This window comes from Doryrhamphus excisus, chromosome 11, assembly GCF_030265055.1.
Source record: "Doryrhamphus excisus isolate RoL2022-K1 chromosome 11, RoL_Dexc_1.0, whole genome shotgun sequence".
NCBI lineage: Eukaryota > Metazoa > Chordata > Actinopteri > Syngnathiformes > Syngnathidae > Doryrhamphus > Doryrhamphus excisus.
In genome coordinates, this window is record NC_080476.1 from 5,198,382 (window position 1) to 5,220,883 (window position 22,502).

Sequence of the window (22,502 nt, forward strand, 5' to 3'; positions counted from 1 at the left end):
GTGGGATTGTTGCGTCCTGTCTCACACACACTAGAGTTTTGAAAAAAGATTTTTTTTAAAATAGAATCTTTGAATTTTTGTCACATTTTTTTTGTGATAATTTGGCCTTGATGCAGTTTAAAAGTGCTTAGTAGTTTAGTAGTAGTTTAGTGCCAATGAGTTGTGTATTTCCACACGTCCAAGAAGCACGACATCCGCTTGATCCACTTTAAACATACGCGATAACTCCACACCTATCAAACATAGTAGATGTCACCATGTGAGAGTTAGCCTGCCTGACAGTTTGTTTAGTTTAGTCCTTTCAATGCCTCAGTTCCTGTTTCCATACCCTTATTTTGTAGTCACTTCCTTTGTTGTTCCTTTGTAATTATTCCTGCCTTTACACACACACCTGCCTCTAATTTTCGGTTGTCTATTTAATTCAGGTGCGAGCTTCTCTTCATCTTCTTTGCTCTGTTGCCGGTTTCCTGCTGCTGCTGAGCTGCAAGTACAGGGTCAGGCAAAATGATCTGACACATTTGTAGGTTAAATAAAGTAAAGAAACAAAAAAGTGTTTTTATTTTTGAAAAGTACATATAATGCCATTCTGTTTCATTATGTTTTAAAAATTAAATCAGTTCGAGGTGAGCCGGTTGATTTTGGTTTCAATGCAGATCCAGTAGCTCTGAAGTTGGTACCCCATAACAAGATGGTGTTTGGAGCTGGTACGGGATCATGTCTACCAAGATTGAAGTGCAAACGGAACGCTCGTTGTGTTTGAAGTTACAGATTGGTTTGTTTTGATTAACGTTTCCACAATGAAAGCGTGATGCTCACCAGTCCAATTCATGGCAGCAACTGAAAAACAAACGAAACAAAGCAAAATGGCATTATATGTATTTTTTGAAAATAAAAACACTTAGTTTCTTTACTTTATTTGCCTTTTATTTAACCTACAAATGTGTTAGATCATTTTGCCTGACCCTGTATTATTAAAGGTACATTTTTACCTGCACTGGGTCCTGCTCTCCACATCGTAACTCCACCATGGCAAAACGTGACACTCGATGCCAGATATCACATACAACAGCATAACATTAAAGAGCGAGACAGAAATGTTAGCAAAACTAGCATAGGTAGTATGTGAGCCCCAGCAGCAACATCACGCGAGGTAAGCCTATTCACTGAAGAAGAACTAAATGAGTAAACCAGTTGGCAGAGCTCCAAGCTGCGTTTTAAGATGTGTAGCGAAGCCTGCTGTTTTTTTCAGAGGCAATATCATGTCCATGAAGAAGGAGTTATTGAGGGAGATATTATCATGCTTGGTGCTCATCAACACTCTCTACGGACACATACGGTAAGAACATCTTTTTTTGCCTTTTAAGAGTGAAAAGTGACAAAATGTTAAAATGGGACATAGTAGTTCCAGCACGTGGACGACAGGTGAAAAGCAGGAGACACGTGATGTTTCCTCGGAGGTGACGCGGTGAAGGTGGCTTTAAAGCTCTTGGCCTCAGCACTGAACTGTGTCCTTTGTGGTGCCACGCGTCTTTCCTGTGTTGGTTTATGGACATAAGTGATTCCAGGTGTGTGTGTGTGAGACAGATCTTGCCAAAACACCCCCCAACACACACACACACAAGGGTACTATTTGTTGTAAATATTGTGATACTCTAAGAGTGAGTGATCATTGCATCTTTAAGACAAAGATTATAGGCAAACAAAAACATCTTGTAATTAACTAATCCATATAAGCACATTTTTTATGAATATTTTTCTCAAACAATTTAACATTACAAGACAGCCAAAAGCAGACTTTGATTACCAGACTGAATTATGGTATGGCACTGTCAATAATAACGCATGTAATATAGAAGTAACACTGTATTCAATGCTTTACGCACGCTATAAACCTTCCTATGCAAACTGCACTTGGTTTTTTCACTGTGTTACCGGTTTGAGACATGAAACCCTTTTTTGTGATCAGAGTTCAAAGAGCTACTGCAGTGTTAATGTTCAAGCAGAAGATGTAGTAAAACTACTCTTGATCAAATGTACTGAAGAGTTCTCAGATCAAAAACATGATCGCTGCACAGCACTTAACAACCTGTGATATTAGCTTGTATTGCGGAAATGCAGTACTTCCTGATTCAGCACTCAACTGTAAAAAGAACTGTAGTTATTTTAGTGTAAACATAAAGCTAATCTAGTGGAATGCATAAGTACTCTTCAACATAAATGATTAGTAGTAGCAGCTACAACTGCTATCATTGTTACTTCCGTCAAGCACAGCACAAAGCCGGCGTTTATCTGTTTGTGTTGTAAATAACTTCTCATGCATTTGGATAAAATTTTCACGAATTGGCGGAAATGGGATATGGAAGAAATTATTAAATTTTGGGGGTTATGCAGATGACCGTCTGGATCCAGGAATTTTTTCAAAAACTCATTAGCATTGCGAGATGGGTCTATTTGGTTTCTACAGGAAAAAAGTAAAGGACAAGTTCCCAACAGGTTGTACAAAATATCAAAGGCTGATCCAGATAATGGAATCATTCCGGATACTATGTTACGAAATATGAAAATCATAGAAAATCTCCCCTGTGATACAATGGAAGTGCTAAGGTCCAATACAAACCCACGGCACATATTCCAGGGTCAAGCTGTCACCGTGTCACTTCATTAGGTACACCTGAAATCCAATACAATAGCTGTATGTTTTTTAAAAATGTGCCTGAGGATGTGTTATGTGTTAGTGCACATGGCTTAGCGAGGCCCCCGCCCCCATCCTTTCAGTGAAAGAGCATCCAGGAGGAGGAGGAGGAGGGGTACCATTCATTGCAAACTGACCTTGACGGCGTCTGATTGGATCCTGCTTCCTCTCACTGGGCGCCCATACCCCCCCACCCCTTCCATGTTTCATTCATCTCCACTGGGTGACACATCCAATCAATGTGTCTCTCTCTTTCACTCTCTGGTCTGTCCATCTTGGTGTCCGTCTCCTCCCTCCACTTTCCCCTCGTCTAGCAATGAAGATGTTTATATCTTCATCCCTGTACGTCGCCCTCCACTTACTACTTTTATCTGATTTGCTATATGTGGAAAAATAGTAAAAATGTTAAGTTAATAGATCAACATTCCAAAACAGACCTTGGTTACTACATATATTTTGTAAATAATGCATAACTATAATTTTTGTTATTGTGGCAAAGACATAGACAAGATAGAAGGGAACACTTGTCTAGATGACATCACTGCACATTTTTTTTATTGCGAGCCTATTTCTGACATTGTGGTATGTGTCATCTCCCAAAACATTGCAGTGTGTCTTTTACACATGCAACAAGTGACTTTGAATGCATCACGGTGTATGGAAGGTCTGTAAGGGAAAGGAGGAGGAGGAATGGGGCAAGTGTGATGTGTAAACGCAACCGCGAGAACCTCCCCACCTTCCCTTTGAATGTTTGTCTTTCCCACACATCTCTAGCTACGCTTCATGCAGAACTAACAGAGCATGAAGACTCACAGGTGCCGTTTTTTTTCATGTGTGGGACCATCCTCTTGTTCACCGGTGACACCAAGAAATGCGATGAACAATTGGTTGGAGTTGGATGAAAAGTGGAATGAGCTTGTTCTATGTTCAAACCGTCGCCATAAGCAATGTTTTAAGTCTCTTTTTAACATTTACAGGTGTAGAAAGAAGTGAATGACTGCTAATACTATCAAATTTGAACTTTTAATGATGAACACAGGCCCCACAGTGGTCGAGTGGTTAGCACCTGGGCTACACACAGTCAGGAAGACTTGGGTTTGAATCGGGTACTCCGGTTTCCTCCCACATTCCAAAAACATGCTAGGTTAATTAGCGACTCCAAATTGTCCATAGGTATGAATGTGAGTGTGAATGGTTGTTTGTCTATATGTGCCCTGTGATTGGCTGGCGACCAGTCCAGGGTGTACCCCACCTGTCGACTGAAGTCAGCTGGGATAGGCTCCAGCATACCCACTACCCTAGTGAGGATAAGCGGAATAGAATACAGATGGATGGATAGATAGAAACATGAGAGAATCCAGAAAAATATCCAGTGGTGTACGTAGCTGCTGTCTACATTTTTATTCATTGTTGTGAAAAATAAATAAACAAAATAAATAGTGACGCGTTAAATGAAAAGATTTTTGGTTTGAGACATCTCCGTCTCCCACACACAAACACAGGATGTTTTTCAGTGAAATTTGAGTATGACACAAGAAAGGAGAAAGGGCAAGAAGGTGTGTGTGTGTGCGTGTTTGTGTGTGTGAGTGTGTATACTTCCTACAGGATGTTATGGCATGACCCCTGAGGATGAACCTGGAGTGTGTAGGCTCTCCAGTGCATCCTGATGCTAACAAGAATGTGTGTGTGCGTGCTGATAAGTGGACGCGCAGTTGAAAAGCGTGGACAAGCGTCTTTGCATGCTCAAGTGGAAGGAAATCCCTCTGCAGCTTAAGTGTGTTTGTGCGCGCGTGTGTTTGTGTGTGTGTGTGTGGTGCATTACATACTCGCATTAAAAAAGTCCACTAACATTTCACTGTTGTGTCTTTTCCAGCCTCTCCTCTCGTTCATCCGCTCTTGCCGCTGACAGGAAAAATAAACTTGACCCCCGCATCCTGGCGAGACTTGACCTCTGGACCCCAATATGGCCTAAACACTCCTCATTCCATCCATCACGCTTTCGCCGCTCTCTCTCCCTCTTAGAATCTTGCCAAGAACGCTCCATTGTGTCTAACCTGCACCATCTAATGGGATCCAATGCAGTCAAACAGTCCATGTAGAAGAATCCTGAGCATCCAGGGAAGAGAAGACCTCTGCGGATAGTGAGTGATAAATGGCCACCTTTAAACTTGCTCTGCTGTGCAGTAAAGATCCCACATTGGAAGTGTTAGCCTTCATGCTGGGATTCAGATTTCTTTCAAAGCGTTTTTAGTAAGCCGTTTTGAGTTGTCTGTAGCTTTAATGTTAATTATCCACTTTTTTTAATTAAAAGTTGGACAGGATGTTAGTGTTGCCCCTCCACCACCTGGAGGAGTTGCATGCCTTGAAAATCCTGTGGTACAGAATAAGGAAGACAATCCACGATGACTTGACGTATATTCACCCTCAGGATTTATTCTTCCTCTCAAAAATAACAACATTTCACATATCATAAGATGATTACATCAACAATTACCAATTTGTTTCCAGACACATTTTACATTTTTCAATTAGCCTACTTCATGCTATTAACTGTACATTAAAGCTGGCTAGCATTTCCATTTCGCTTATGTTCAAATGTAACAAACATTTAGCAGTCAGCTGTTTACTCTAGCAACTTTCTAAACTCTTTACAGCCGTTAAAATATATATTATCTCTACTTTGTACTAACCTGTGGTACAGAATAAGGAAGACAATCCACGATGACTTGACGTATATTCACCCTCAGGATTTATTCTTCCTCTGTCGTTTTGTCACCTACTCTATACCACCATCGCTGCTAGCACCCTCTAGTGGACCTTGCGGTATTACACCCAAACGCCAACAATGGAGATTTGGTTATTTTAGAAACAAACATACAAAAAAATAGTAGGGTGTCTTTTTTTCTTTTACAACTGAATTTTATATGTATGACATGAACTATTACTACTCTTAAATGCTCTAACCATATTTATGCATTTTAAACTTTTTTTTTAAACCATGTTACCTTATCTTTTATGTACCTTACATCAGCAACAATCAGACTTACAGCTTCCACGTCTGTAATTGATGGACGGATAGCTTTATTTCAAGATGTGTAGTGAAGCCTGCTGTTGCAAAATGGTGGGCGTATACATGGGGGCGGGCTCATCTTGCTAGGCAGGGTGGGTGTGGTGTCCATGTCCATGAGGAAAAAGGTTTTTCCTTCATGATGTCATGGAACGTCTCTCAAAAGTGGAGCAAACATGTGAGGGAGATGATTGATGTTTCTCACGTTTGGTGCTCATAAACAGGCTCCAGGGACACATATTCCTGTTAGAACATCATTAAAAAGTCACTTTTACAGAACATTTAAAGCAAAGGAACACGACCCTACAAATAGAACCAACAGAGCTGCGCTTGTCTTGCTATTTACTGCCGTGCTGTCAATATTCCAGCATGTCTCCGAAAGTCCACCACACAAGCTCAGATCTCCGCGTGGTGCCGTCGCCACCGCCACATCGGGTCTGGCCTGCATTGGATCTGATCCCGCCACAAAACACACACTCTTCAATGACTGCCCTTTAATCAGAGGCCCAACACACACACACACACGAACACACTCATGATGAAAATAGGCTTAAAAAACATCTCCTGCTCTGAAGTTGTCCTCCAAGCAAAATGTTTACTCTTCACTTTTGCAACGTGCATGTTTGTGATGCAGTAGTACTTTTTCATTATACTACTAAGTACAAAGTCATTAGGATTCCTCAACTTCAATCGGAGTCTCCTCTTAAGAATGTGCACCAGTTTTAAACAAAATGTTGTCTCTTTGGGTTGTCTCGTACACGATCATCATCATTTTCTTGAAGTAAAAAAATGAACTTGTATAAAATGAGTTGTCACATTTAACGCCTCGGCTGTTATTAGAGCACTTACAATGCACAAAAAAATACGACAGTAATCCCTCATTTATCACGGTTAATTGGTTCCAGACCTGACCATGATAAGCGAATTTCGACTAAGTGAGATGAATTAATCCATTCATTGGGGGTGCTGGAGCCTATCCCAGCTGTCTTTGGGTGAGAGGCAGTGTACACCCTGGACTAATTATCAGCACCGATAATTATCAACCCGATATCAGCAGAAAAATGCAATATCGGTATCTGATTTTTTTCCAGTTTATTAATTAATTCATTCATTCATTCATTTTCTACCGCTTTTTCCTCACGGGGGTCGGTGGGGTGCTGGAGCCTATCCCAGCTGTCTTTGGGCGAGAGGCGGGGTACACCCTGGACTGGTCGCCAGCCAATCACAGGGCACATATAGACAAAAAATAAACAACCATTCACACTCACATTCATATCTATGGACAATTTGGAGCCGCCTATTAACCTAGCATGTTTTTGGAATGTGGGAGGAATTTTTTCCCGATTATGAAAAACAACATTTTTTTTAATGCTGTATACAAAACATATGTGGTTATTCCACCTGAGGAGACATGTCGTATTCCACATATCAGCATTGGTATCAGCTGATAGCGGTATCGGAAATTGAGAGTTGGACAATATCAGCATACTGTATCGGTTTTCAGCAAAAGAGCCAATTTTGGACATCCCTAATTATTAGTATAGTAGAGATAATAAGAGCAAATAAGCCATTTAAAGACATAAACTAGACTCATGCTTGTGTGCGTTGATATAAATGTGTTCCCTAGGGGAGCTGAGCGGCCGGCGGACAGGAAGTGACGTCGGAGTTGTGTTTCAGGCTCATGGTTACGGCTGCAACAGTAACCCATCTTTTAATTAGGGATTATGTTTTGAGATAATTCAAACCTGCAAATGGAAATCCAGTCTGGTGTTTGTGTGCCTCACCAAGAATGACACCTAGCGACCAGTATAGAATACTGCATATCATTCACAGCATCTTTGAATGCATCTTTTAGATGCCTTATATTTGCTTTTTACTTAATTTCATCATTTTTACGCTTCAAAATGCTCCATTTAGCCCCCCCCCCACACACACACACACACACACAAAAAAAGCGTAGTTCGAACCACAAACAACGATTTCCACAGGTTGACTGTCTTTTAGTTGTTTTGTGGAAACTCCATGGTTCATTCTAACTTGGAAAGTTATTGTGCGGAAGAATGAGCGTGTGCAAGTGTTTCAAGTTCAGCTGGTTTTGGAAGAATCTGGAAAAGGAGGGAAATGTTCACGGTCAAATCTAATGGGACCGTTTTGGTGGCTAATGTTGTTAGCTTCTTTAAATAAAAGCAGCAAGTGTTCAATGTCGTAGTGTTCATTTGGACTTGAGAATAATGGTGATGGAGAGTTGGGAGAGAGGGCCCAATATGAGGACATCTGGGTCTAATTTACAGCCCTAATAAATCCCCACCCTCTTTAACCTTTAACCCCTGAAGCAGCCATGCAGCTTCCTAAAATTTTAAATCATCCTGAGCCTTCTCTCTTTGTCGCTCTCTCTTTCTCTCCATACCCTCACGAGAGAAAGGAAAAAGAGCAAAACACAGGCCATATTATTCCGCTGTAAAAGCCAATGGCGTCCTTGTAATCACCTGACTGCCTCGTCAGCCAGACAGCCAATGAAGCAGTCAGTCAGTCAGGCAGTCAGGCACACAATTCAGCATTCACAGCGCTGAATGGAGCCAAGTTTATCACCCAATTTCAGCACACATTTACCACAACACTGAAATAGAACCTCTCTGTCTCACGGCTTATATTGCACAGTCATGTCTCATTCCATGGCGTTGCAGCAGCGTGGAATAAAAACATTGAAGAAAAAGGTCCGGAAATATGTCAACCAGTCATACAATAAATAATTACTAAATGGGTTCAGTGTATCTATTTCCGATTAGATTTCACAATTTGCTCTAGAATTGATACATTGTTACATTTTATAGAATTAATTCATATTTTACTTACTTATTTAGTACATGCTTTATTTACATGATTATTTTATTACTTGTTTCATTTTGGACCAAACATAAATTGCAAAAACATTAAATATTAACATAAAAAATTATAAAATAAAAAAATATATATACTATATATATATTTAAATATAGTGGAACCTTGGTTAGCATCATTTGTTCCACAAGGCGTCGACTCTAACTGAAACAGATGCTAACCAAAAAAAATGTTCCTGTAAGAAATAATGTAAATCCAATTAATCCGATCCAGAAAGCCAAATACGATAAAACAAAACATGTTTACAATTGTATACAAGATATGATTCTGAAGATATGATTCTTGACAAGACGGTTCCCAAAGATGCAATATGGCAGCGAGACACCCCATGGACACCACCTTCATGTTTGGCTACTTCTTAAATTCAAGTGTTTCTCACCTCAATAACCGGAAATTGAGAATGGAGAATTACAAAGAAGGTGAGAAACAGGATTAAATTCATGAACTATCTCATAACAAAACAGAAAAACAGGAAGGTGGTGTCCGTGTGGTGTCACGCTGCCACGTTGTCTCTTTGGGAACAGTCGCATCTTCACTGAAGGTAAAAGTACCCTTAATTGTTGATTTATTCCTTACATTTGTAAGGTAACATGATTGTTTTATATTGTTTTATCATTCCAAAGCTATGAAGCATTTTTGAGTAGCTCGTAGATATAAGGCAAGGTAGGACATGTTTATTTATAGAGCACAATTATATAAAGCAAAAGGTAATTCAAAGTGCTTTACAGAAAAGGGTTAAATCACTTCATCAAACATAAAAGCATTCAAAAATCATTATATAAAACTTCATCCATCCATCTTCTATGCCACTTATCCAACTAACTAACTATTCCATCTTTTTTTCCAGATTTTTTTTTTTTTAACACAGACGTAGCTGGGTTCCGGTTACCATTTTGTTAGCAAGTTATGCTAAGAAGGATGTTTGTGATAAAAATACATCAAGACCACAATTGGACTCACGCAGTGTATTAATAACACAGCCAAACATGCACCATATCATACATTAGCTGGAAAATGAGGGGAAGGTTCTGTGTAAGTTTTTGATGTTAACCGAAACACACTAACTGGGCGGCCTCTAACCGAGTTTCCACAGTTTATAAAATATATTAAAATTCTCTCTTTGAATATTGTTTTTTTAAAACCAAATACATTTGGCTGTTTTTATTAAGGTTGTTGTTATATTTAATCATTATAATTAGAGATGTACAGTATTATCGACCCAATAACAGAATGAAAATTGGTCGATATCGGTATTGGAATTTTTTCCCCAATCATTAAAAAATGCTGTATCCAACGCATATTTGTTCATTCCACAACAGCAGATATGTCATGTTACACATATCAGTATCGGCTGATATCGGTATCAGAAATTGAAAGTTGGACAATATCGGGATATCGTACATCCCTAATAATAAATTTAGGTATTCACCCCATTTCACATTACTTCCGTATTCCAAAATGTTATTTAACAATGTATTTAATTCAATTATTTCCCCCCAAAATGTGTCATTACCATGTAATGATGATGATAAAAATAACCTACTACTTGGCTTGAGCTGACTTCCAACACACACATGCAAAAGCTAATTAAATTGAGTCCAATTTGATGTCATCTTTTTTCCCCATCACCCACAAGATTTTAGGTTCTGTTTTGTTCAAACCCTTTCACATTTAAAAAATAATGTCCTTGTATGTTTTCAGTTGCGTATTTCCCGCCAACAGTTCTAGTCAGCTTGGCCGCCTAAACGGGTCGCCTCATTGACTGACTGACTGCCTTGTTTCCTGTGAGGGTCGTGTGTTGATGTCGAGGCAGATTTACGTCGCCTGGCCCAGGTGATAACTCATGTCAGACACACTGTTGAGCTCCCCATGGAGGGGCCGCTCATAAAACAAGTCGCTGTGCTCCGCTGGAAGCACTCAGCTATGTGGATGTTGTATTTGCTATTGCCAGGGCCTGGCGGTTTGTCCGCATCAGTGCTGGACTGCAACACAAGTTGCTTTTATATGATGAAAAATAGACCTGTATGTCCGCTTTATGGGAGCCAATGAAGTTGTGATTTATTGCAATGGGTTTTTAAAGAGGATCGGCTGCCAGAGGCGTCCATCAAACAGCATTCTTTCATGACACTGCCTGTAGAACCTGGCGCTTTTACTCGGTTTTTGTGTCGCTGTTCTGTATGAACGGCGTTTCTGACATCAGATGTTATCCCAAATGCATAAAAGTGGTTATGCTGTGAGGAGGACGGGCTTTCCAATTATATGTGCTCTGTTAGGGTTTTTATCGTACCATGCAGTATAATTTTATGTTTTTTTATATCCAGCGGAACATCAGTTTTTGCCCCAAAAGGTTTGACAAAAGCCAAAACATATCATTCCAATGATAAGAAATTATCATTTAAAACAGATAAAGCAGAGTCGATAATCTAAAAGTGGGTTACCCCTAATGGGGTAGCTTAGTTTAGCATGCTCATTTGGTTGTGTGAGTGCGACCTGGACCTGCGCGGTGTTTTATCATTTTAATGTAATGTCCGATGATGATGTGTAGGTTCTAAGTGAAAAAGCAATAACTATGTTCATTCTTACACTTAGCTTGCACTACAGACATTAGCAACACACTGAACACAATACCGGCCTTCAAACTAAGAGACGTTTGCAGACTAAATGTGTCAACAAAATAAGCATGTCATAAAAAATGTCTTCCATATGCAGTTGGAATTTCATGGGTGACTACATCGTCCTTCATCACAAGCACAGACATTACAGTTTGTTGAAGATTTAGTAGCAATGTGTGCAGATGCTGACATCCCATTAGAAAACTTAGCCACTTTCTTACCAGTGAATAATGCTTTATATAATAATGTTTTACAATTTCAGACAAGTGTATTTCATTATATGGCTTAAGGTTTTGTAGCTTTTTATACAAGACCCCCACTGAAGTTAATTATATCGGAATATCATATTGCCCAATATTAATGTAAATCCAATTAATCCATTCCAGACACCCAAAAATATTAATAGTAAATACATTTTATTGAAAATAATTATAAAGTTGATCCTCGGTTACCATGTTTTTCAGTTAACATTGAAGACCGCATACAATATCAACATACAATATGTCTTGTCGTGTTATTAATAAGGTAGGAATTTGAACAATTACGGTTCCGAAACCTTGTATCAATTCTGGTTCCCAGTGATCCTTGATTCTGATGTTCTTAAGAGGTGGGGTTATAAAAGTTTGCATGGTTTAAGTGAGGGCACAAATTAGAGTTTAAATGTCTGAACCTGAATTTTTTTAATTCCCTCCCACATGGTGGGGTGGGTCCCCCCTAGGGGGCCCGCGAGAGGCGGACTTTTAATGTTAGTGCAGACCTGCCAACATGTACAGATTTATAGTACTCAGCATAAAATGTGACTCTTGAATGCACTTGTATGCTCTCCATTGTGTTGCAGTTTCCTGGTTTCAGTTTCAAGTTCAGTCTGTACAGTACAAATGAATAAATAGATATTCCTTATAGTATTTTAAATCCGGGGGGGTTGACATAAAATAATTAAGAAGCACTGGTGTAAGCTATTTTTATGATGTTACCACAAGTAAACAGGATGTAACCCATGTGTTGTGTGTGTCGCAAAGGTCTCTTGACTTATTTTTGCCCAACTCCGAATGTTTATACACTAGACCTTAAAATCTTGACAGCAAAGATAATGTTCATGGCAATAACAATAGCCTGGCGTGATGAAAAGAGGCTTTTTGTTAGACTAGAGACCAAAAAAAAAAACAACCTATAGTGAGTGGGACTGTTTACATAGGACTGTTTCGAATCGAAACTGGATTAAAAACTGTCTGTCTGTATATTTTGGTGTAGTTTTGGAGTCTGAAGCAGCACACCACAACTCTTAGTCAAGGAAGCTTTTGAAAACATTTCCCATCGATAATAATAGTCGTTAAAAACATTCAAAACTTATTTTGCACTGTTTCAAACTATTCTGCATGCCAGCAACCCAACCTGTCGCTGTGAAAAACTTTATCTTGATGATGTTAAAGTTGCACAGTACCACACAGTATTGTGCATTGTGCTGCGATGTGTTTGGTCCACTTGGTTGCGGTTCAGCGGGCCTGGCCTTCAAGGACAACAAGACAAAAGGAGACACTTGTGTTTTATAAGAGCATGGCGTCTAAGAGACAAGGACGTTCAGGAATCTGTGGCTGTAAAGACAACACACAAGGCCACAGGGTCTTAAAAATGATTTTTTTTTTTTGGGACGCCCACAATTACGACTTCAATCAAAATGACCACGAGAGGCAATAACGAAGGAACGTGGGATGAGTCTTTGTTTTGTTCTTGTCCTATTGGGAGACAAGCTATGACTTGCTTTTGATGGTGTGTACATGTATGCTATCATATGGTATATGATATTATGGTCCGATATTGGCATTTTATTGGTATGAAAATGAGATATTGACTCATATCGGTATCCTTATGATAGTGGCGAATGAGTTAGCTCAATATGTCCAAGTCATGGAAGTATCCTTCAGATTGTGAATATGAGATTTGCAACGGGTGTAAAGTAAGTAAGTAAGGCGTCTTCCTGTAATACCTCTGATCTATGCAACAAGCATCCCAATTTCACAGTTTTATACTTTGCACTTTACTTTGTTTGTACAGTAGTTTGTGCTACATAGAAATGTGCAGTTTCCAAATTTTTCCCGGTTGAATTCATATTCGTGAATTTAAGAATTTGTTGTTTTAGTTGACTCTTGGTCATGATTTTATGAATGCCTTTTGTTAAGACAAAATGTTACACAGATACTGCACTTTTTCTACCACTTGTATTGCATATTGCAGTATGTGTCTGACCTTGTACATCTTCTTCTTCTTTCTCTTTCGGCTTTTCCCTTCAGGGGTCGCCACAGCAAATCGATATCCTCCATCCAACCCTGTCTTCTGCATCTGTCACATCAACTACCTTCATGTCCTCTTTCACTACATCCATAAACCTCCTCTTTGGTCTTCCTCTACGCCTCCTACCTGACAGCATCCTTCTACCAATATATTCACTATCTCACCATCTCAGTCTGGCCTCTCTGACTTTATCTCCAAGGCTTCTAATATGTAATGTCCCTCTGATGTACTCCTTCCTGATCCAATCCATCCTGGTCACTCCCAATGAGAACCTCAGCATCCTCATCTCTGCTACCTCCAATTCTGCTTCCTGTCTTTTCCTCAGTGGCACTGTCTCTAGACCAAACAACATGGCTGGTCTCACCGCAGTTTTATATACCTTTCCTTTCATTTTAGCTATTTTAACTCTTTTAGTTTGAGGGAAGAGTGGCTGCCTATATCGGTATCAAACAATATGGGTACATTGGTTATCGGTAAGACAGCCAATATCAAGCATCCCTTGTATGGTATGGTTACTTGTTTTGGACATGCTAAGGAATACATTACACAATTCAACATCTCTGTTCATGTACTTTAACAGTCCGAATCCGATTAGAAGGCCAGTTAGACATAAAAGCTTCCTGATAGTAGTCGTCATTAGAAGACAGCATCTTGCAGCACTGATGTGAACAATTATGGTGCGTTGCCGGTCTGTAATTGCGCGTGTAGTTTGCCGCTGATTACATCCAACGTGTGTCAACATATCTCACTCAAGCCGGTCAACCCCGCGCTTTCTCCTCAGATGATCGATCACGTCTCTCGTAATTTAGGCTTTAAACGCTTCCTACGTATATAACGTCTTTTTTAGAATTCCGCAGCCACATGTGTTCTCTCTTGTCGAGGCAAAAACAAACAGTGGCCATTCTTGCATGTAAAGACTCAATCAGGACTTTGTTTACACGCCCTCAGTCAGCCAAACATGTTGCGGCGGGGTCACATGTGTCGGCGAGATAAGAACCCCCAAACTCCCCCACCCCCTCTCGTCCTGCCGGGAACGGATTTTGTTTGGATGTTTTTGTGTTCGGCAAGCAGGATCATTAGCATATCAAATCACAAGAGAGGTGGCGGCGGTGCTTGAGGTCACAGCATGAATCATTGTGCTCGAAGGAGGAAGTACGCAAACTTGTTGATAGCAGGACAAGGCCTCACTCAAGTCTAATGACTTTACAAAGCTAACTGTGCTAACTTTGGGGGGGATTTCATGGTCCCATGTTGTAGGACTGTTCACCAGGAGGTGCCACAATTGTGTATTGGAAGTCTTGATGCTGGAATTTAGACCATTTAAAACTGCTCTTGTCCCTCAGAGTCTCCAAGAAGAAGAATATTATGTACTTTATTCACAGTTTTACATGTCCAACGTAATAGATGCCATATATGACATACTGGACAACAAAATTAAGGAGAGGGACAGGAGGACAAAAGCCTTAGCAACACCAGCATAGTTACAGTTTGTGAGCTACCTGGTTCAAACTTCCAGCTTCCATATCTGTAGCTGATTGACGGCTAGTTGGAAGAAATCAGGGCTTTATTTTAGGACTCTTTTTTTATACAAAACAGTTCTAGCAAAGCAGTTTTACCTGGATTACATAGTAGTCTGTGTTATTATTATTATAAGTGTTGTGTTATTACTATTGTGCCTGTTATAGATATTTCAAACCTTTCAAACCTATAATAAAAGCCCGACTCTGGTAGGTTTCACCTACTGACACCTAGTGACCAATGTAGAATACTGCATAGCACAGTTTGAATGTGTCTTCTTAATTCATTCATTCATTGTTCTTAATTCATTTGTAAAAAAAAAAAAGGTAAAATTTGAGGAAATAGTTTATAAAAAAATTATAAAAAATATAACATTTTCTTTTAAAAAAAATATTTAATTTCATAATTAATGTATTTTTAATAAGTGTGGTAGAGTGAAGCCACAAAATGTGATCCGCGGTGTGGCAAAAAAGTGATGGTGGGATTATGCCAAGGGCCCATCATTGCTGTGTTGGGGGTGTATTTCCATGGGGTCTGGGCATTGCTATGGTATGTTGTGATGTAGTGGCTTAGTAACAATAAGATTCAAAAAAGGTGATTTCCCCCAAATGAAACAATAAGCAGCATGTCGTCACTTCCGGGTTCACGTTTGCTAGACAGACGACAGGGTTCCCGTCTGTCCCCCGCCTTCCCACTACAAGCACCGTGGGGATGAGACAGTGTGGCTAGAGCCCCGGTGACCGCAAGGCTTAAAGCTGCGAGCGACGTCTCGCCACACAGCTACGGGTCAGCCGGCAGCGCGGCTGCAGACAGGTGGACGGGGCCCGTGGGGGACCTCCAGCAGGAGACACTAATGATCCCCTCGGACAAAAGAAACAGCAGAGTTCCCCACTGTGAGTGAAAACAGAACAACTTACAGAGACGTGTTTACACTATTAGAATAGGAGGAGGAACACGGTGACACTGTACCACTGTACTCCTGCAAGTATACAGGAAGCAAAAAGTGTGCCCACAAAGTTGGAAGCACACATTTGTCCATAATGTGAATGTTGATGAAGATGATGATCATCATTAGCTCACATTTGATATGGAGTGGAAGAAAAGGCCTTATTTAAGATTGACTATTTCATCACAAAAATGCTGGCACGCATACGTCAGCTTGGCACCACAGCTGAAATCAGTGTGCACAACTCCACACACGGTGTGCGTGCTCATTGGACAGAACTGGGCATGTGCCAAAACTGGCATGCACCCACCACGAAGTGGTTGCAGAGGACACGCGCATCACACGTCATCTGTAGCCTGACGCAGCCCCGTACGCAACAAAAGTTTCTCCTGCACTAAAAGCGCAACATCGTGTCTGCATGCTCTCAAATCCATACTGAGGTGGTACCGTAAAACGGGGTTATAAGGGACAATTTTCGGTAATTTTTTTTTAACGATTTGTTCAAGAATATATGGTTCTTTGGAAAAAACAACACAAAGCAGCTTCCTGTTTTACATGAACAGGCAGAATTACATTTAAAACCTTTTTCCAAAAATTGTCTTATATTACCCCGCCGTCCCTTATAACACCGTTTTACAGTACTGGTCCCCAAATTTGCCCACACAAGAACAGCAGGTTGTGACCGGGGCTTTACTGACAGCTTTTGTACTGACAGAAGTGCGTGAATTTCCTAGTATTTAATGAGGATGTTTTGCAGACTTCTGGTACATCAAAAGCCATATGCATAAAGATACATAAAGACCTCCATCAGTCAAAATAAGCGCTCAGTAGCACAGTTTGTCGGCTTCAAGTTGGATGCTGTGAGGTCTGGCATGTCCACCATTCATCAGCTTTAGTGTTTTTGGACACGGCCAGACAGCAAAAAGGCCTCACAGTTTGTTTTTGATGAGGTCGGATGAGACTTTCAGCCGCATACTCTCCAGCCGACACCCAGTTCCTAAAAATACACATTTCCAAACCTCAGGAACAAGAAGCGTCTTCAGTGGGTCCTATTATACATGGTTTGTGTACAACGAGTGTGTCCAATGTGCGGCCCACAGTTTGTTTTTTCATTGACCGGCCACAATCAAATTAAACAAAAAAACAAAAGAAATTCACAAAGTGCATTTAGTCATGTTACTGTAAGTGAGTCATTGTAAAAGTCGTTTCTCCTACTTCCATGGTCTTCCTGTCAAAAGAGTGCTGAACTCATCTGTGTGTTCCCCGCCACATGCAAATGATCCCGCCTGTCCACTAACTTTGACTCACAAATTTGCGTTCACGATCCTATTTTACATTTCAAACAAATCATATGACCAAGGAGGGACAAGCAAAGTCCTTAAAATGTATAATCATGTATAATCAATCAAGTCAAAGACGTCTGTCTTGCTTGATGACGGCCATCTTTATCAACCAGTCTGTACCAAATTTGGTGGTGATTTGGCGAATTGTGCAAATTACACAAAGAAATACATACAGTCGGGTTAAAAAAAATGTGCATTATTCGAATGTGACTAAGGACACGTGTGTTTGATTTCAAAAAATGAACTTTTCAGACAGAAGTCATTTATTTTGCTATTTCAGAGCTTTGGGACAATATCTTGCAAGGAACTGGTCCGCATCTGTCACATGAAGATTGACATGTAACCTTTGGAGATAAAAAAAAAGGGGGGCGTCCATGCAGACTGTGACCCGGTCGTGCTAGCGTGTCATGTGGCTGACAGAGATGTCAAGCCATCAGCGGGGACAATGTGTCTCCTCACAAAGACGCATAGTTTGAGGTGACGCAGACAAAAGGCCATCGGGCCAAGCTGAAAGTTGTGATTTTCCCTTTGACAGGTTCATTCCAGACTGGACCAGAGACAAACATTCTCCTCACATATGTCCACCGTCCTGATTGGTCTGCTTCGTTGGCTGCCATGGCGCCGCAGGAGCACAGGAGCTGATTAAACATGAGGTCATCCTGCCCGCCCCCGCCGCCCCGCCACAGGTCTCATCGTAGCGAGGACCCGCCGCGCCGATTGACAACTCAATGAGACGAGCAGCGGCGGGCTTTTACCACGGCTTCAGCCCTTGAGGGGCAAAAAATGCAGAGCCACCACCCCCGCCGAGGCGCCACTCCACATCCCCTCCATTACGTGCCCCCTTTCATACTGATCCCAAAGGACACATTTTTACCATGCTTCTCTTTTTGGACTGTTTTTAGCATTTAAACACTGCTGTCATATAACACATTTTGCCACTTGTTGCTAGGCTGAATTCAATCATAAGCCAATGAAAAGGGAGATGAAATTCTTCCCAAAACAGCACAATAACCATTGTGAAGCATGTTTATGTACACTGTATGCCTTCATTTCACAGTTGGATCGCCACTCTGCTCTGTATTACATATAATAATTTTAGAAAGAAAACCAGATGGTGCCAAATGGTGGGACAGTGCCTCCCAAATGCCATTAATGCTAGTTTGAAACTACTGAATTAAGCAAGGAAAGCCAATAAGAGGAGGACGTGTTGTCAAACTGGCCCACATTTTTATGTTTTCACAAAAGTCTTTTTTTTGTTATTTTTTTGTAGTTCAAATCTTGCAATGTTGACATCACATCACATCTCAAACGTTGGTGTTTTGTTCTAAAACTTTGAAGCCAAAAGAAAAAGAAACGCCATAGAAATGTTGCATGGAATTGCCACTTGTTGTTGCTAGGCAAAATTCATTGTGCTCAATCACAACTACCCCATAAACCCATGAAAAAAGTAGATAATGGTGGTGAAATTGCTGAACAAAAGCATAATAAGAATTGGCGAATGCATTCATATGCATTTCACAGATGAATCACTGCTCTGTATGATATATAAACAGGTTCATAGGAGGAAAAAGAGTGCCATCTGGTGGGACAATGCCTCCCAAATGAAGTCAATGCAAGTTTACTGGACTGAAACGGAATTGCGGAATTAAGCCATCATGTCGGACCGAGCATGGTTGGAGACACGGAAGAAAGCAAGGAAAGGTAATAAGAGGAGGGCACATTTTCACGCTTTGGTGCCCGTCAATTGGGGGTGTGAACATGGGTCACGTACACCTCCGCCATGTTTGCATGTGAATGGACTTAGCGGCATGTTTAACCTGTCTGCTCCCAAAAGAAAGGCATTGTTTCTTACCCTTCATCCATCCAAAGTCATCAATGCCACATTTACTGTATATTGATCCTGCTGGATGCATTCATGTATATAATATATAATATATAATAGATGTCCCCCTCCCCACCAGACTAGAAAGACAGCCAACCCAAGTTAATTGTCCAAGCGTGTCCACTCAGTCGTCTGCTCCTGCTGAGAAGATTGTTCCTGCTGCCAAAAGATTCCAGCTGCACTTTGAAAAAAGAAGCGCTTGGCTCCCAAAGTGATACTGACCAACATGTGAGTATGAGATGATTTGAGATTTGAGATGAAGAGCCGCATGCGGGTTTCCGACCCCTGTTCGAGATGTTTAGAAGCTTCTGAGTTGTGGATCTATTTGGCACACAAACATGGAGGAGGCGGGTTCAAACTGAATATATGTGTGCTTTCACAAACGTTTTCACAGTCCTCACCAGAAAAGGGATTCCCTTCTCTTTGAGTTCACATTGCAAGTTCATTTCTAATCCACATCAAGTCTGATGTGGAAATACAAGTCAATTGAATCTGGAACACTTTGTTTTCACAGTCACAGTTCACTTTCTAAACTACTTTAGCTGTAAAGGGTACGTAGTCATTTTCATGGCAATACTAGGCAATGTGGACCAAAATCACTTTGCATTCACAATGTTAATTCATATGAAAGAGGAATCAGTTCTGATCCACTTCCTTTCTAATGGGCCTAAACTAAACATAATGAAAACATAACTCAATGTGAATCTGAACCACTTTGTGTTCACATTGTATAAGTTTGGCTAAGTTGTCTTGCTTTGGTTCACTTTATTGAAAGAGGTGTCACTTCTCTTTCGGATCCACTTCTCATGGGGGCAAAGTGAGCAGAATGAAAATATAGGTCCACATGCATGCAGACCGCTTTCTGTTCACACTGCACTGATGATGTGGTGGTGTCACTTCAGTTCAGTTGTGAGTTCATTAGAAAGTGAAGTAAATGTTCTGATCCACTTTAGGTTCAAACGGGGACACTGTCACTAGAATGGCAAGTCAAAGTCAATCTGGACCACTTTGTGTTCACATTTCTTTTGAAAGAAGAGTCAATTTACTTTCTGATCCACTTGATTTGTATTGGGGCCAAATTGAATAGTGTCAAAATATAAGTCAAAGTGAATCTGGACCAAATAAATTGAATTGAACTGAACTGAACTGAAGGAGGAGTCAGTTCACTTTCTGATCCACTTCAGGTTTCCATGGAGCCACAGTCAACATAATAGCAATACAAGGCAAAGTTGTACTTTCTGTGCTGAGGTGGAAAGTTTGTTTGAAGGAGTAGGAGTTCTCTTTCTGATCCAGATTTATTTTTAGTAGGTTGAGTTGTATGTGTGTAGAGTGTAACCCAGCCCAGGAGGAGTAGGGAAGGACACCGGGAAGCCATCAAAAAACTGCTAAATGGAGTTTGTTTGCGTCCTCCCCACACAATGTCCCCACGCCCGGATCCGCCAGCTCTAAGAGGGCCCGCTGTGAGAGCGTCTCAGCCTGGGTCCCCGGGGACCAGAGTATGAGGCTGGGATGGGGGGGGGGGGCAGCTGCATCCCGCAGCCCCTCAACACTCGGCCCTTTCTTCTGGTGGGACACTTGGAGAATGAAGCCCTGCATGGTCCTGACGTGACCTTGCAGAACTTCAGCAGAGTGGACCAGAAACACTTGAGGTTCATTTGAGTGTTTTTGAAAGGAACATTTCACTGAAGAGCTGCTAAGTTTTCAAGTGGACTACTTTAGATCTTCAGGGCGAGGACAGGAGGTTATGTTTTCAAGTACATATTGTGCATGTTACAGCAACTTTGTACTTACAGTAGTTATATAAACACATACATTTTAAAACATTGTTTAATGATTAAATAAACATGGTGTTAGTATAGTAACATATACTGTAGTTTAGCTTAAATGTACGCTTATTTTAATATTCAGGAGTAACAGATTGCCATTATTGTTAATGGGCCTTTTCCGGTTGTGTCTGTCTTCAGGCTTCTGATTTAAAAAAAATCAATTAAAATTTAAAAAAAAGTCACAAGAATAAAGTGAAATAATGCACTTCTGGACGGAGATGTCAGATGTTGGTATTAGCTGGAGCCATCCACCCAACTTGGGAGTGACTGCTCCCAGTGCCCCGATCATTACTGGCACCACTGTTGCCTTCACACCCCACATTTTATCTAGTTCTTCCTTCAGCCCTTGGTATTACTCCAGCTTTTCCTATTCTGTTATTTTGCTATTGTTTGGGATTGCTACAAATATCACCATTACTGTCTTCTGACGTTTATCTAGCACCGGCCATCATCAGCTTGTCCGTCTGGATCTGGTTCTTCTTGACCACCTTTGGTGGTGTCTGCCATCTTGATTCTGGACCTCCAGAATCAGATGTTCCGGTACACTATTCTTGCTTCCTGGTGATGCCCTTCCTGCCAGCACTGTAATGTACTGGACTGTCTCTGAGCCTTCACCAGGGGTCCTGTCTGATGCGGTAGTCCCAGACCTCTATTGCCAGCCGTTTCCGGCTACTGGTATGTTTTCCTAAAGTCAGTCACTTCTTTAATTTGTTGGTGGTACATGCCATGCAGGGGATTGTCTTTCCATGTCTTTCCATCTGGCTCCTTCTGTTGTCTGAGGCAGTCACTTAGCATGTCATCCTCGGGGTCCATCTTCTTGATGCATTCTTGGAGGCCTGTTGTTTCCTCCTGGACAGTGCCTGTGACACTCACTAGTCCTCAGCTCGCCTTTTTTGCTGAGTGTATAGCCTTAGGATGCTGGACTTGGGGTGGAAGCCTCCACGCATTGTAAGGCGCTTGCATCTCTTACACTGGCCACAGGATAATGCCACCGGGGTATCTGATTACTGGCGGGCTATAGGTAGTAATAGCCATCATCTGACTTTCAGGATCTGAAAAGTTAAAAAAAGTTGCAAGTGCCAGCATTTTGATAAAGAAAGCGATAAACATTAATTAATTAACATTCATTAATTCATTAATTCATTCATTAATTCATTCATTTTCTACCGCTTATCCTCACGAGGGTCGCGGGGGTGCTGGAGCCTATCCCAGCTGTCTTCAGGCAAGAGGCGGGGTACACCCTGGACTGGTTGCCAGCCAATCACAGGGCACATATAGACAAACAACCATTCACACTCACATTCATACCTATGGACAATTTGGAGTCGCCAATTAACCTAGCATGTTTTTGGAATGTGGGAGGAAACCGGAGTACCCGGAAAAAACCCACGCATGCACGGGGAGAACATGCAAACTCTACACAGAGATG

General features: G+C 41.0%; 1 long non-coding RNA gene across 2 annotated transcripts; it reads left to right on the plus strand.

Annotated features, from left to right (window-relative positions):
- Positions 1–433: 433 nt before the first annotated feature.
- On the plus strand, positions 434–18,472 carry LOC131138482 (uncharacterized). Of its 2 annotated transcripts, XR_009132092.1 has the most exons (5): positions 434–520; positions 978–1,150; positions 1,250–1,336; positions 4,566–4,833; positions 17,901–18,472. It is a non-coding gene; the product is annotated as an uncharacterized LOC131138482 (long non-coding RNA). The 2 variants fall into 2 exon arrangements; XR_009132091.1 differs by lacking the exon at positions 434–520 and having other exon boundaries at positions 531–1,150.
- The last annotated feature ends 4,030 nt before the right edge of the window (positions 18,473–22,502 follow it).